At 37.7% G+C, this 14,142-nt stretch overlaps 1 long non-coding RNA gene across 1 annotated transcript in view; it reads right to left on the reverse strand.

Moving 5' to 3' along the window:
• LOC149230793 (uncharacterized) overlaps window positions 1–14,142 on the reverse strand; it is a 65,039-nt gene that overhangs the window by 23,467 nt on the left and 27,430 nt on the right. The gene's annotated exons all lie outside the window — the stretch shown is intronic.

Here is a 14,142-nt window from a genome sequence, read left to right on the forward strand (position 1 = left end):
AAATCGATTACTATAGTCCCATGCCATTGCCATGGCAGGGACTAATAATGGAATGAATGGCCACAAATATTTTATAAATGATATGAACTTTCAAACTAACACAAACATAACTAATACCAAAAGGGAGATTATAAAAAAGGATACTAACAACATTTTACCCATAAAATCAATGAGGTGATCAAGCCAAATCAGGTGGATCTTCAAAATCCAAAGAATAACTAGTCAAAAAAAAATTTATATGACTATTGGAAAACAATATAACCATAGAAACCTAAAGAGCACATAATTTAATTTTCCCTAACAATTTTAGAAGTGAAGTGACATCTAGGTCCCTAGTCAAATCTTGGTTCATAATCATATACTCTATCAAACTTGGGACATTATATTACTTTTAAGCTCCCCATTCTTTGCAAATTGCATGGCCAAAAACATATTTTTTATATGTTTTCGTAGAGCTAGGGTTTTCTCAATGTACAAAATCATAAATTTGGGCCTAGGTTCAAATTTAAAGTCATTTTGGGCATTATTAGTCATTTCCATAACATCTGGATAGCTAAAATCTAGGTCCCTAGTCAAATCTTGGTTCATAATCATATACTCTATCAAACTTGGACATTATATTACTTTTAAGTTCCCCATTCTTTGCAAATTGCATGGCCAAAAACATATTTTTTATATGTTTTCGTAGAGCTAGGGTTTTCTCAATGTACAAAATCATAAATTTGGGCCTAGGTTCAAATTTAAAGTCATTTTGGGCACTATTAGTCATTTCCATAACATCTGGATAGCTAAAATCTAGGTCCCTAGTCAAATCTTGGTTCATAATCATATACTCTATCAAACTTGGACATTATATTACTTTTAAGTTCCCCATTCTTTGCAGATTGCATGGCCAAAAACATATTTTGTATATGTTTTCGTAGAGCTAGGGTTTTCTCAATGTGCAAAATCATAAATTTGGACCTAGGTTCAAATTTAAAGTCATTTTGGGCACTATTAGTCATTTCCATAACATCTGGATAGCTAAAATCTAGGTCCCTAGTCAAATCTTGGTTCATAATCATATACTCTATCAAACTTGGACATTATATTACTTTTAAGTTCCCCATTCTTTGCAAATTGCATGGCCAAAAACATATTTTTTATATGTTTTCATAGAGCTAGGGTTTTCTCAATGTGCAAAATCATAAATTTGGACCTAGGTTCAAATTTAAAGTCATTTTGGGCACTATTAGTCATTTCCATAACATCTGGATAGCTAAAATATAAGTATATGGCCCAACAACATGAAAGTTCATTGTTTTGTTCATTTTTATACCCCATATTCAATTTGAAATATGTCGATGAAGGACACCAACCCATGAGTTGCAACTACCCATACATCTCAAACCATTGTTTGGTTTAATAAATCATTAGCTTTGACGGACTTTGGGCATTCTACTACCTATAGATTCCCCCTTATCCAATAATTTCCATAGTTGGAACATGTTCTAATGGCCAATTTTTTTATCTAATATTTTTCACAATATGGAACATGATTAGAATTATCATTCTAAGGGGTTAAATATTTAAATCATCATCCCTAGAAATAATAAAGAGTGTTTCAAAATTAGGGTGGCCAAAATACACGTGTAGGATATAATTGCATAAAGTATTGTTAATCATTTCATATTGTATTCATAAGAACCAATTTTACATTCTCTTGAAATGGCTCTAACCCTCAATTTCCAACTCACTGTTGAGTCCAAAATTCAAATGGGGCATTATTTTAACAAAACCTCATCTCTACTAAATTTAGAACATTAGATTACTTTCAATAACCCCCTTATTACACATGTCCCACTACCAAAGCATTTTTTTATAGGACATTTCATAGAGCTAGTGTTTTGTTAAAGTGAGAAATTCAAGAATTTGGATCGATGGGTCAAAGTTGCATATCATTCTCCCTAGCACTACTAAATAGTGTGGTAGCCTCTATGTGGCCAAACTATATTTATAGTATCTGAATACACATAATTTATTTCTTTCTTTCATTTTATGGACTTCGTAACACCCATTCTGCATGTGCCCCTAAAGGGATCTAACCTCCAAGTTGCAAATTGCCATAAACCCCAAAATTATACGTAGTTCAATAAACCATTCTCTTTAACATAATCATGACATCAAATTTCCTCTATCTCTCCCAATTTCCTATAGGTTACATGATTCTGACATGTTTTATTAGGTGTTGTTCATAGCTAGTGTTTCACTTAGTAAGGATCAGTACAAGAATTTGGATTTAGGGTCAAATTTGTAAATTGTTGTTCTAGGAATAACTGGATAATGTCTATGTCTATGAATGGACAAAATGCAAGTGTATGATTTGATGAAACTCAATCTTATTAATTTATTCATTTTATGCCCCTAAGACTAGTTTCATTTTTGTCCCTAAAGGGATTTTAGCATTGAGTTTTAACTCATCATAAACCCAAAATTAGGTCTCTATTTAATGGATCCTTATATGTCATGGAATTAGTACATTAAATTACATTTAGGGGGGGCTTCTCCATAAACCCCATAGCTAGATCATGTTTTAACAAACATTATCTAGAGCAAAGGTTTCAGTTAATAAGGATTGTCATAAGAATTTGGATCTAAGGATCAATTCTGCAACTTTCCATTATGGAAACTAATGGCTAATGTACCAACCTCAAAATGGATAAAATATATGAGTATTTTCTAATGATATATAATTTTGTTTCTTTGTTAATTTTGTATGTCACAAGGACTAGTTTTACACGAATTCCTAAAGTGTTGTACCACATGAGTTGCATCTCATCATATACCCCAAAATGCAACTTTATCTAAAGAACCATTAGGTCCAATAGAATTAGTACTCCAAAATACCTCAATGGATCCGTCTATCATGAGTCCCACAACCAAAATATGTTTTATCTAATATTCTTCAAAGATAAGGTTCACTCTTTGAGAATCATCATAATATTTTGGATCCATGTGTCCAATTTGATTTTTTTTATCTTGGGAACTATTGAATAATTTGTTCGCCTCTAGATTTCTAAAATATATGTGTAAGATATGATGGAACAAAGCTTTGTTGTTCCTTTTAATTTTTATAACTAAGGGGATAGTTTCACATCTTACCCAAAATGGCTTTGACCCTTGACTTACAACTCACCAAAAGTTATTGGCCCTCAAATTGAGAATCATCATCCTTAATGGCATTAGAACATCATATTACCTAAATATACACCCATTTATCTCAAAGTGGGTCTCTAACAAAGGCGCGAGGTCGCCTTCACCTAAGACAGAGGAAGAGATGGACGAGCAAACAGAGTAGCATGATGCGGACCCACAAGCGACGTTCGCCCACATCAAGAATCCAAGAGAACAAGAGAAAGGAGGGTCAGGGAAGAAGTCCAAGGCCACTAAGACGTCATTGGACCCAATCACCCTCATAGAGGGTGACTTGCACGAAATTGGAGACACGGTGCGAGATGTCACTATGGAGGCCCTACAACAGTTTGAGCAGCAGCAACAACTAGTATTGGGGGCTATCTAGACATGTATGCAGGAGGTGCAGACCCGCGCGTCACAGGCTGACACGATGTCTACCAGCCTTGCTATCGGCACTTCAGAAGCTGCCGAGATGCTGCGCGTGAGGGTATCCAGCGCGATAGTACTGCCCGATGGAGCACTCACCACGGAGAATGAAACTTATAGGCCCATTGTCAGCACCCTAAAGGGAGTAGGGTTGAATTTGGTAGCGCTCCTTGGCGAGGTGCTCCACCTATTACAGGATGGAGTGATTACGGAGTTGAGGGCCCATGAGCACCACGCTCTACAGGTGATCAACGAGCAAAGGATTAACAATGAACAGATGGCACTACAACGAGACTCTGCGATCGCCACCATGACTAAGGCTACCGACCAAAACAAGCGTATAATTCAAGTCGTGGAGGAGGCATTCCGAATGGTCCTAGAGTTGGCTATTCCTAAGAAAGAACCAGTCGAGGTGTGCGTTTGCAAGATGGCTACAGGTGTGCGCGACACTGATACAGAAATGGAGAGGGTTCAATTGGAGTTGAACCTGCAGATCACAGAATTACAGTTGAAGGCCCAGCCTTCAACTCTACCAGAAGTAAAGGAGCAGCGTGCAACTGTTGTCACAGAGGGTATAACAACAGTTGAAATGCAGTAGCGGACTGCACACAACTCTTTGAACAATCGTTCGAGGTCTTTCGTTAATCACTTCATTAACTCATCTAAAAGCAAAGATCTCCATGGAGCAAAAGGGATAGAAGTGAACATAGGTACATACTGCCAAATTGAGAACCCAGTTGCGCCTTGAGATAAACGAAGGTTAGCAATGGGCCTTGTTGTTGCACAACGTGTCTAGGCACCACGACAATGCTCAGAGTAAGGGTTGTCACTCTAATCCTTACTCACTCCGTTTAGACTACCTCCTAGATAAGTCAAGGGGGGTAGTCCCTAAGGTGAATGGACGAGGGTAGGAGATTTTAAGGATGAACAACTTGATGAATTTAGAACAAGTCTCGGTCAATTGAGATAGGTAGACACAATCACAAGATAAAAATGACTACAGACCAGTGCCTTTAATTTGAATTAACCAAAGACTAAAGAAATGACAAGTCATCCAAAGCAAATTATAATGTGGCAAAGCGAAGATCATGAACGATTAAACGCAACCGCCCAAAACTTTATCATGCAAGAGATTCCAAATTTAAAATGATTTTCATTAATGACCTAGATCTAGAATTAATTAATTTTCTCCTATAGTCAATATAATTTTTAAAACATTAGTCGCACCTTGACAATAGAGAAATCACAAAAATACATTTAATCGTCAAATAACACCAAGGAACTTTAAATTAGTATTTTAATTATTCCTTAGGCAATTATTCAAATGAAGAAATCAAGATCTTTTAATGTGACGTAATTAAAATGAATTAAAGGGTTAAAAATTAAAATTTTAATGGGCCATAGGCCACATTAAAATATTAAATGTGAAAGCGCCAATCCCTTTTTAGTTTATTTTATTTTTTAGAAATTTTCAATTTTTAAATTTTTTTATGCTTTTAAATGTTTAGATTTTTTAATGTTTTAGATGAAAATGGAAACAAATAAAAATCAAAAACCATAAAAGAAAAATGATAAAATGTTTAACATAAATCAAATCAGAAAATAAACTTAAGGGAAATCGAAAATAATAAACAAAAATCGAAATTTTGAAATGGAATAGGTCTAACTCAAAGCAAAGAATAAAATCAAACTTTAAACATTCTTAACTCATAAATGAAAAAAAAAAGGAACGATGCTAACCCTAACCCACTAAAACATAAGAAGTAAATAAAAAGAAAGAAATCGAAATGTTTGCTTGTTGCTTATGCAGGGTTTGACGACGAAATGGAAGTGCAGCGAGGAGGCCATGCATTGCAACCAGCCAGAAGGATGCAGGGGCAATGGAGTAGTGGGGGATTGATGGTTGTGATGGAGCTGCAGAGGTTGCAAAAGAGAGCTGAAAGAGTGAATGGAGCAGCGTGCAAAGGAGATCCACGAGCTAAGGAGAGGCGTTTGCAGGCAGAACTGCGAGAAAGGATGGCTGCGAGCTGGATGGAGGATTAAGGAGTGAGAATAATGGGTATGGGCTGTGAAGAGTTGAGAGCTGTGGAACGGAACTGCTGTGAGGGCAAGGAGATACCACACGTAGGAGGAGAGGAATTCGTAGGCAGAGCAGCGAGGCGATGGACGAATTTCAAGGGTAAAAGGAGTTGGGCAGAGGGATGCGTTTGCAGAGTTTGAAGGCAGTGATGGGATGATTGAAGAAAACGCAGATGGGAGCGATGGCAACATGGTTGGTGTTTGCAAATTCGTAGAGAATGCAAGTAGCAACAAAAGGTTGTGGGTCTTGAAAAAAAATCAAAATTTTGCAGCGAAACGAAAACCCAACCAGTAGATCGAAAAACTCAGAAAAATGGTAGCCAGAAAACTCCAGAAATTCTTATTAAAATGTTAAAATCCTTCTGCTTCAGATTTATTTGAAACCCTTATAAAATTTTCTAGATTTAAAACCTTTTGAAAACCTTGGACTGCAAAATCTTTTGAATAATATCCTTACAAAATTATGCAAATAAAACCTCAGAGATCCAGATCTTATCCTCTAGGGCCTAGATTTGGACTCTACACGGATTTCTTCCTCAGATCTGTAGCTGCACAACAACAATAAAACACTCAAACAATATATACAATGATAAAAACTAAAACCCAAGTCAGAAAACCAAAAATTATTTTATAGATCTATGCACAAGAATGGAAAATCTATTAGATCTGAGGAGTGTGAGTCCAACTCCTCTCCCAGATCTGATAGTTTAAGCCTCTCAACAGCCAGATCTATCAATTTCGCGCATAAAAAAATTAAAACTTTTAATTTTAAAGGAGGTGCTTAGCTCAAAACCCTTCATGCATCACCAATAAAAATCTTATGATAAGCCCAAGATTAAATTAAGCTAGGCTCTTCAGAAAACACGGATCGGGAGTTGGCTGGTCCTAAAAATCAAAACTTTCCTGCAAAACTCAATTTAGCCATTAAAATAGAGCGAAAAAATGATAATAAAATTTAGATAAATAGAGATAATTGCTATTACATTTAAAAATTTAAATTATGACTTAAGTCCTAGCGACTAAGCAAAATACATGTACTCAAATCACTCTTCAGAAGCTATTATCAATTGCTAAAAAAAATTACACATGAAAAATGACACATCTTATAGTATTTCCATGAAGAGTAACACCGGCGAAGATTAACCCCAAAGTCTTTCTTTATTATTCAAAAAAACGATTACACGAGACCTTTTCGCTTAACACAAGACTCTAAGGTCGAACGAATTGACTAACGAATGACTTCCTATTTAAAGATAAATCCTCCAACGGCTAGTTCGAGTAATCCTTGTCAAAACAATCTCAATTGTTGATGAGGATTAAAATTTCTTTTAATCTCATCCGTCGAAATATTAAATTCTTGAGGAAATTCAAAATTTTCAATTAAATGCATTTTAATTAACTCAAAAACAAAATTAAAAAAATTGAGTTAATTTCTTCAAAATTTTGACTTTGACTTAACCCCCAAGGACCAAAGGCTTAAAATTTAGCGAGCTAGGACCTCGAATTAATTAAATTCAGGCTTATGATTTTAATTAATTTTTTGCCATAAAATTTAATTAATTAACCCGAGGGGATAAATTATTTTTCCAACCCTCAAGACACTTTACATTATGATTTTCATATTTTTTACATCTCAAGGGGGAAAACCCATTTGTAAAAGAATTTCAGAGACTACCCATTTCTGCGACACAAATATAATCTAGCAGACCAAGCAATTTGTAATAAAATAACCTAACCAAATAGTTAGGATTATTCCCAAATCACTTTTACATAGACTCGATCTAGAACACTAGGGCTCGCCTAAGATTCCAGTGACAAAATCCATTCCGGCTTTAGGGTAAGACTAAAGAAAAACTCTGCCGATCATTCGAGAATGGATCGGTGAGACAAAAAACCTCCCAAAATGTAAATCATCACCAGAAAAGTAGGTTTACCTAGGTCGTTACACACACGACACGGATCTGCTGAGATTATTTACATCACATACATACATTATAACATCTTGGTCAAGCTGATGATGATAGTTGGACGGCATGAACACATCGATCAAGCGCTATCCCTTTTGCGAAAAAAGGGGGTGTACTGCTATGGGTTGTTGACACATAGTGGTCAACAAGCCTGATTGTCAGCGTTGGTTTGAGAAGGAGCTAAGGACAAAGGGGAAAAAGGAACTACACTTATGTAAGTGCTTTAACATAATAAGAAAATACTACATGGAGCAATACCCACTCTGACCTCAATATTGACTACTCTTTTAGGAATAGTACATTTCCAAGCCAAGAATGGTAACCCTAAAATTCATTTGATCTTCCAATGAGTACTCTATTACTCTCAATTTGCAATTAATATAAAGAAAACACGAGCATAGAGAAAGACAAGAAATAACTCGAAAGAGTTCTTTGTATTCAATCCACGTCAATCCACTTTATGAATGTGGGATTGATCAATAAGACATAAAGCAAAAATATAACATAAAGTTAAATGCTTAAGTCTAATTAATTATTGACCATTATTACATATTAAATTGAGGCTTCTGTGATCCATAACAAGTTTATAAGAAAAGTTTTTGGCGATAATCACATCAAAATTCATTTGTCGACGTGTTTCGAACCAGCAAGTGTGGTTCATCGTCAAAACAAGATGAGATTATCGCGTCGACAACCACACGGACAATGAACCACACTTGTTGGTTCGAAACGCGTCAACAAATGAATCTTGATGTGATTATCGTTGAAAACCTTTCTTATAAACATTATTACATAATTTAATACCCTCACTTAATGGTCAATTTACTAACTACACCAAGCTTATCCTGAAACTTTACATATTTTTCAGGACCCAAAGGCTTGGTAAGAATGTCTACAGAAATCTGTATATCCACCATGGAAAATTTTTGGGGCTAAGGTTCGCCCAGTGGGCTAATTTTCCATGATTTTTCCACAAAAAAGATTCGCCAATTTCCAATTTTATAAAAGGCGATTCGCCCAAATTTTAGAATATAAAATTATTTTACCTTAAAAATCGCCAACATTATATAGAGACTATATATAAAATCATTATAAATTTGAATAAACTTGGATTCTTTGCTTATGTTATACAGAATGCCAAAGTCAAGTGTCCCTTTCACATATCTCAGAGCTCGTTTTACTGCAGTCCAGTGTTCTTTTGGCGCTCTCATGAACCTGGAAATGTAGCTCACAGCAAAACATAAGTCAGGTCTAGTGGCTGTAAGATATATCAAGCTCCCCACTAGTTGCCTATATATGGACTCATTAACTTCCTTAGAGTCCATCTAGGCTGAAAGTTTCAACCCTTTCTCCATAGGTGTAGATGAGATTTTGCAATCTGTCATTCTGAATCTATCCAACAAACCTCTGGCATATTTTGATTGTGATATGAAGATGTTGCTACCTGTTTGCCAGACTTATACACCTAAACAGTAGTGTAGGAGGCCTAGATCAGTCATGTCAAAAGCTTTTCTTATATTATTTTTGATCTGTTCTATAGCCTTTTATTCACTACCTGTGACAATGATATCATCTACATATATAACTAGAAGAATGATATCATTACCAACTCTTTTGACATACATGTTGGAATCTGAAGGACTCCACTGGAACCCTTGTTCATCCAAATATCTGTCAATCTTAATGTACCATGCTCGAGGTGCCTGCTTCAAGCCATATAGAACCTTCTTCAGTCGACAAACCAAATGCTCCTTTCCTAAAACCTGAAACCCCTGTGGTTGTTGCATGTAGACTTCTTCCTGCACATCTCCATTTAGGAAGGCACTTTTCACATCCATTTCATGGACTTTCCAGCCAAACTGTGTGGCCATGGCTAGAACCAGATGAATGGTGCTCATCTTTGTTGTGGGAGCAAAGGTTTCCTCATAGTCGATGCCTTCTCGCTGAGAGAATCCTTTTGCAACCAATCGTGCTTTGTGTTTGTCAAGTGTACCATCTGCTTTGTACTTGACCTTGTAGACCCATTTGCAGCCTATGGGTTTCTTCCCTGGTGGAAGAGATGTGAGATCCCAAGTCTGATTTTTCATCAAACTCTCATGTTCATATGCCATGGCATTGTCCCATTCAGGTCTTCCTTTTGCCTCCTCAAAGTGTTGTGGCTCATAGATTTCCTGTAGGTTAGCCATAAGAACAAAGTTAACCATAGATGGTTGTTGAATGCTATTTCCTCTGGATGATCGTCCCCCGATCATTTCTCCTATCTGAACATCACCAATGGTGTTGTGCCACCATTTTAGCCTTGTTTTGGGATCTACCCCACCCAAATCAATATTGCCACCATAGCTTAGGCTTCCTATAGGAATATCATCTGATTGTCGAATCACACTGTTAAGAGTAGAAATCACCGAACTATGAGTCTCATCTTCCCCCGCTTCAGGGGGAGCTACCTGAATCTTTTGTGACCTCTAGGTGTTTGGTAATTCGGGACTCGGAAGAAGATTGGAAAGGTCTAATATCTTCATCAACAACAACATCTCTACTGAAGATCACCTTATGAGTGGCTAGATCAACCAACCTGTAAGCCTTGTGAGTGTCACTGTACCCTGTAAGCATCAGTTTCTTGCTCTTTGGATCTAACTTGGTTCTTTTGTGAGTTGGAATCCAAGTATACGCAGTAGATCAAAAGACTTTCAAATGACTCACTTTAGGCTTTCCACCAAACCATGCTTCCTCTAGTGTCTTCTTCTTTATCGACATCGTTGGAGATCTATTCTGCAGGTAAATTGTTGTGAATCCTACTTCAGCCCAAACCTGTGTGGAACAGGGTTGTTCTGCAGCATACATCTGGCCATCTCCGTGATGGTGCGGTTTCTTCTTTCAACTACTGCATTATGTTGTGGAGTGTAGGGTGTGGTGCATTGTCTCTTTATGCCATGCTTAGTACAAAATTTTTGGAATTTTTTGGAACATAATTCTCCACCATTATCAGACCTAAGAGTGGTTATGTGACAACCTGACTCTTTTTCTACTAATGCTTTGAACTTTTGAAATTCATTAAACACTTCAGATTTTAATTTGAGAAAATACACCCACATTTTTCTACTAAAATCATCAACAAACAGTAGAAAATACCTGGCACCGGTGATTGATGTCATACTCATTGGTCCACGAACGTCCGCATGAACCAGCTGAAGGACCCTTTGTGCTCTCCAAGCCTGTGCTTCATCAAATGGTGATCGATGTTGCTTGCCAACTTGGCAAGCTTTGCAAAATCCCTGGATCTTCAGTGATATATCCAAAAGTCCATCAACTAGTTTCTCTCAAGCCAACTGAGAGAGGTAAGTCATATTGAGGTGCCCATACCTCAGATGCCATAGTGTACGAATATCTGATGCAAATTTGGTTGCTAATGCATGTTCTTTTACCTGACCAATGTCTACCAACCTGAACAAATCATGATCTTCTACACCAAGAGCAACAGTCTTCTTGGTGTTCCTTTCAACTATATAGCATTTATGATTGCTAAAGTTGATATCTAGATTTGGACAATGTCAGATAATCTGACTAACTGCTAGCAGATTGAGTTTCATGCCTGGCATATAGTAGACATTGAGAAAGAGTAATGTTTTTTCTCCAAAGGAAAGTTGAATATGTCCTTTACTAGCGACCTTATACTCGGCCCCACCACCAAAGATTAATGAATCCTTGGATGAACATGCCCCGAACTCCTCCTGCCTGTTGGTGAGATGTCGGGATGCTCCAAAATCAATATACCAAGCAGATGATTTGGACTGGTCTGCTTGGGTTGTGGCTATGAAGGCATAGAAGGTTGATTCCTTCTCCTCAATGTGCTCTACAACATGAGCCTTTGGCTGAGACCCTCCCTGGTTGGATTTTTGGTCAGCTAGCCCTTTCCTGCATTATTTCTTCACATGGCCAGTCTTGCGACAATAATGACAAGTGATGGTCTTTTGTCCCTGGGAACCATCCTCCCCACTTTGCTGGCCTTTCTTCTTGGCCCCATTTCCTTTGCCTTGGATTTTTGGTCAGCTAACCCTTTCCTGCATTATTTCTTCACATGGCCAGTCTTGCCACAATAATGACAAGTGATGGTCTTCTGTCCCTGGGGACCATCCTCCCCACTTTGCTGGCCTTTCTTCTTGGCCCCATTCCTTTGCCTTTGTAATTAGCTGCAAAGGCCTGCTCAAAACCCTTTGTCTCAGTGCTACTATTCAATGGTTTCTTCCATTTGTTCTGTTGTAAGAGTTTATTGCAAATCTCTTCGAACTTCAGGTCAACATTCGTAGTAGTAATGTTGAGGGTTTTAATGAAATGCTCATAGGCTCGTGGTAAGCTTTTTAGCGTGATAACCACCATGTCCTCTTCCTCCATCTTCCGACCAATGGCTAGCAACTGATCTCGGATGTCCTTGATTTTGAGCAAGTGCTCTTGCAATGAAGCACCTTCACTCATCGTGATCAATAACAGTGTGTTATTCAGAAAGAATGTTTGCCCTTTGTCAAATGTCTCATGAAGATCTTTCAAATGCGTCCAAACTGCAGTTGAAGTTTTCCCTGTTTGAACTTCAAGAAGCATCTCATCAGTAACTTACAGTCTGATAAGCATCATGGCCTCTCTGTCATAGCCATCAAAGTCCTGATCTTTACCCGCAATTGTGGGTCGGGTAGTTTTGCCTAGAACCACCTCATCCAAGCAACGGTACTCAAAGATTGCAAAAAATCCGTTGTTTCCACGTGTTGTACTTCTTGCCAGAGAACTTCTAACTATTTTCCAACATGATATTGTTCAATGAAGCCATCTCTACAAGTCAAATTTGGGAAATCTGCCACCAAACTGATCAAAAGCGCCTCAAAAACGCTAAAAAATAATAGATCGGCCACTAAAAACACTAGATCCGCAAATTTGGTCCACAAATCAGGTATAAGCATATCCAATCTGCCATATAACAATATGATTTGTCACAATTTGAGAGAAATTGCAGAATTTACAGCCAAATTTAAAAAAATTGACACCCAATTTGGACAAATTGCGGTCCAAATTTGATGATTACAGTGCAATTTCGAATAAAAAACAGCTCAATTCAGATTTAATTTCAAAAATTGATCTTCAATTTCAAAAATTGACCCTTGATTTCGAAAATTACAGCAAGCAATTTAAAAATTACAGCTCGTACGACCATACGGCTGCTTGGCGATTGTTTGACGGCTGTACGGCAGCTGTTTGACGGCTGGTTTTGGCAGCTAGAAAATGGCAGCTATTTGTACGGAAAAAATAACAGCACAAGAATTGACTGATGTTCCATACAATTCCGTACGACTGGTTTTTAAACCGCAAAATCACTCAATTGACCCGAAAAGTTTTAGTTCTCCACTGTGCTATGATGGCGATCCCTCGATGCTTCACTACCGGCAACAGTCCCTCGAATCTTCACGCTATTACAATTTCATGGCTCGATAACGTCGCTCTGATACCATATAAAGAAAACACGAGCATAGAGAAAGCCAAGAAATAACTCGAAAGAGTTCTTTGTATTCAGTTTTATAATAAGTGTGGTCTATGCACATATGAGGATCTCTTTCTGGAGGTTAGGTGCTTGATACCCTTCCTTTATGTGTGGATCCAACCAACAATTGTTCCCCCAAGTCGTCTGGTTGTAGGTGGTAACCATAGTGGCCATAATCTTAGGGACCTTACACAGGGGACAATAAGTGGAGCATGCTTACCGTAACTAGGACAAACGTTGGTCTATACTCACTCAAATCCCCTGAGGGTGCCCATGCATAATGAAGGGCACTTGCACTAGGCATTGAGTTGTTAAGCAGGAGGCCAAGGTAACTGTCCCATCCATATCTTCGCAGTTGAATTGGGCCCTAATCAACCAAACTCCAACCAAGGAGAGATCCCTTTGATACACTTGGTTTGCTTGCTTATCTCTTAGATTTGTTAGATGTGTGTTGTTTGGTTGAGTCTAGTTGGCCTGAGATGTTGCTTTATTTTAATGCATACATCTTTTATTATCACCATGGTTGAGTATAGTCCACGTCATTCTCGTCGTCTCAAGGGAATTCCACCCAAAGAGGAGGGTCCACCTATCCGTAGATGTAAGATTTACCCCGCTAACAACTTAGACTTACCTACCTCACAGGCAATCATCGTTGGTTCTCCAAGGATCAAACCCATACTTCAAGAAGTGGTTGACAAAACTTTGCCACCTTGTTCTCATCTCCTTATGACCCATAGTACATACTTCTTCACCCATCTAATCTAGGTGTGGGCGCAAATTTGACCTAATCTTTTCAGTCAAACAAATTTTACCAAGAGTCTACTGCAATTGGTTTACACCAAGAAAAACCTTGTATCCACATCGAGTCTCACTAGAGTTGCCCTCGAGACAACTTCCATACCTTCTTCCTCTACCATAGGTTTTATTTCCACCAAACTACTCAACCTATTTGTTCAGAAATCTAGGGAAACA

Source organism: Pinus tabuliformis, chromosome J (genome assembly GCF_031772625.1).
Source record: "Pinus tabuliformis cultivar Carrire ecotype Pingquan chromosome J, CPIR1, whole genome shotgun sequence".
NCBI lineage: Eukaryota > Viridiplantae > Streptophyta > Pinopsida > Pinales > Pinaceae > Pinus > Pinus tabuliformis.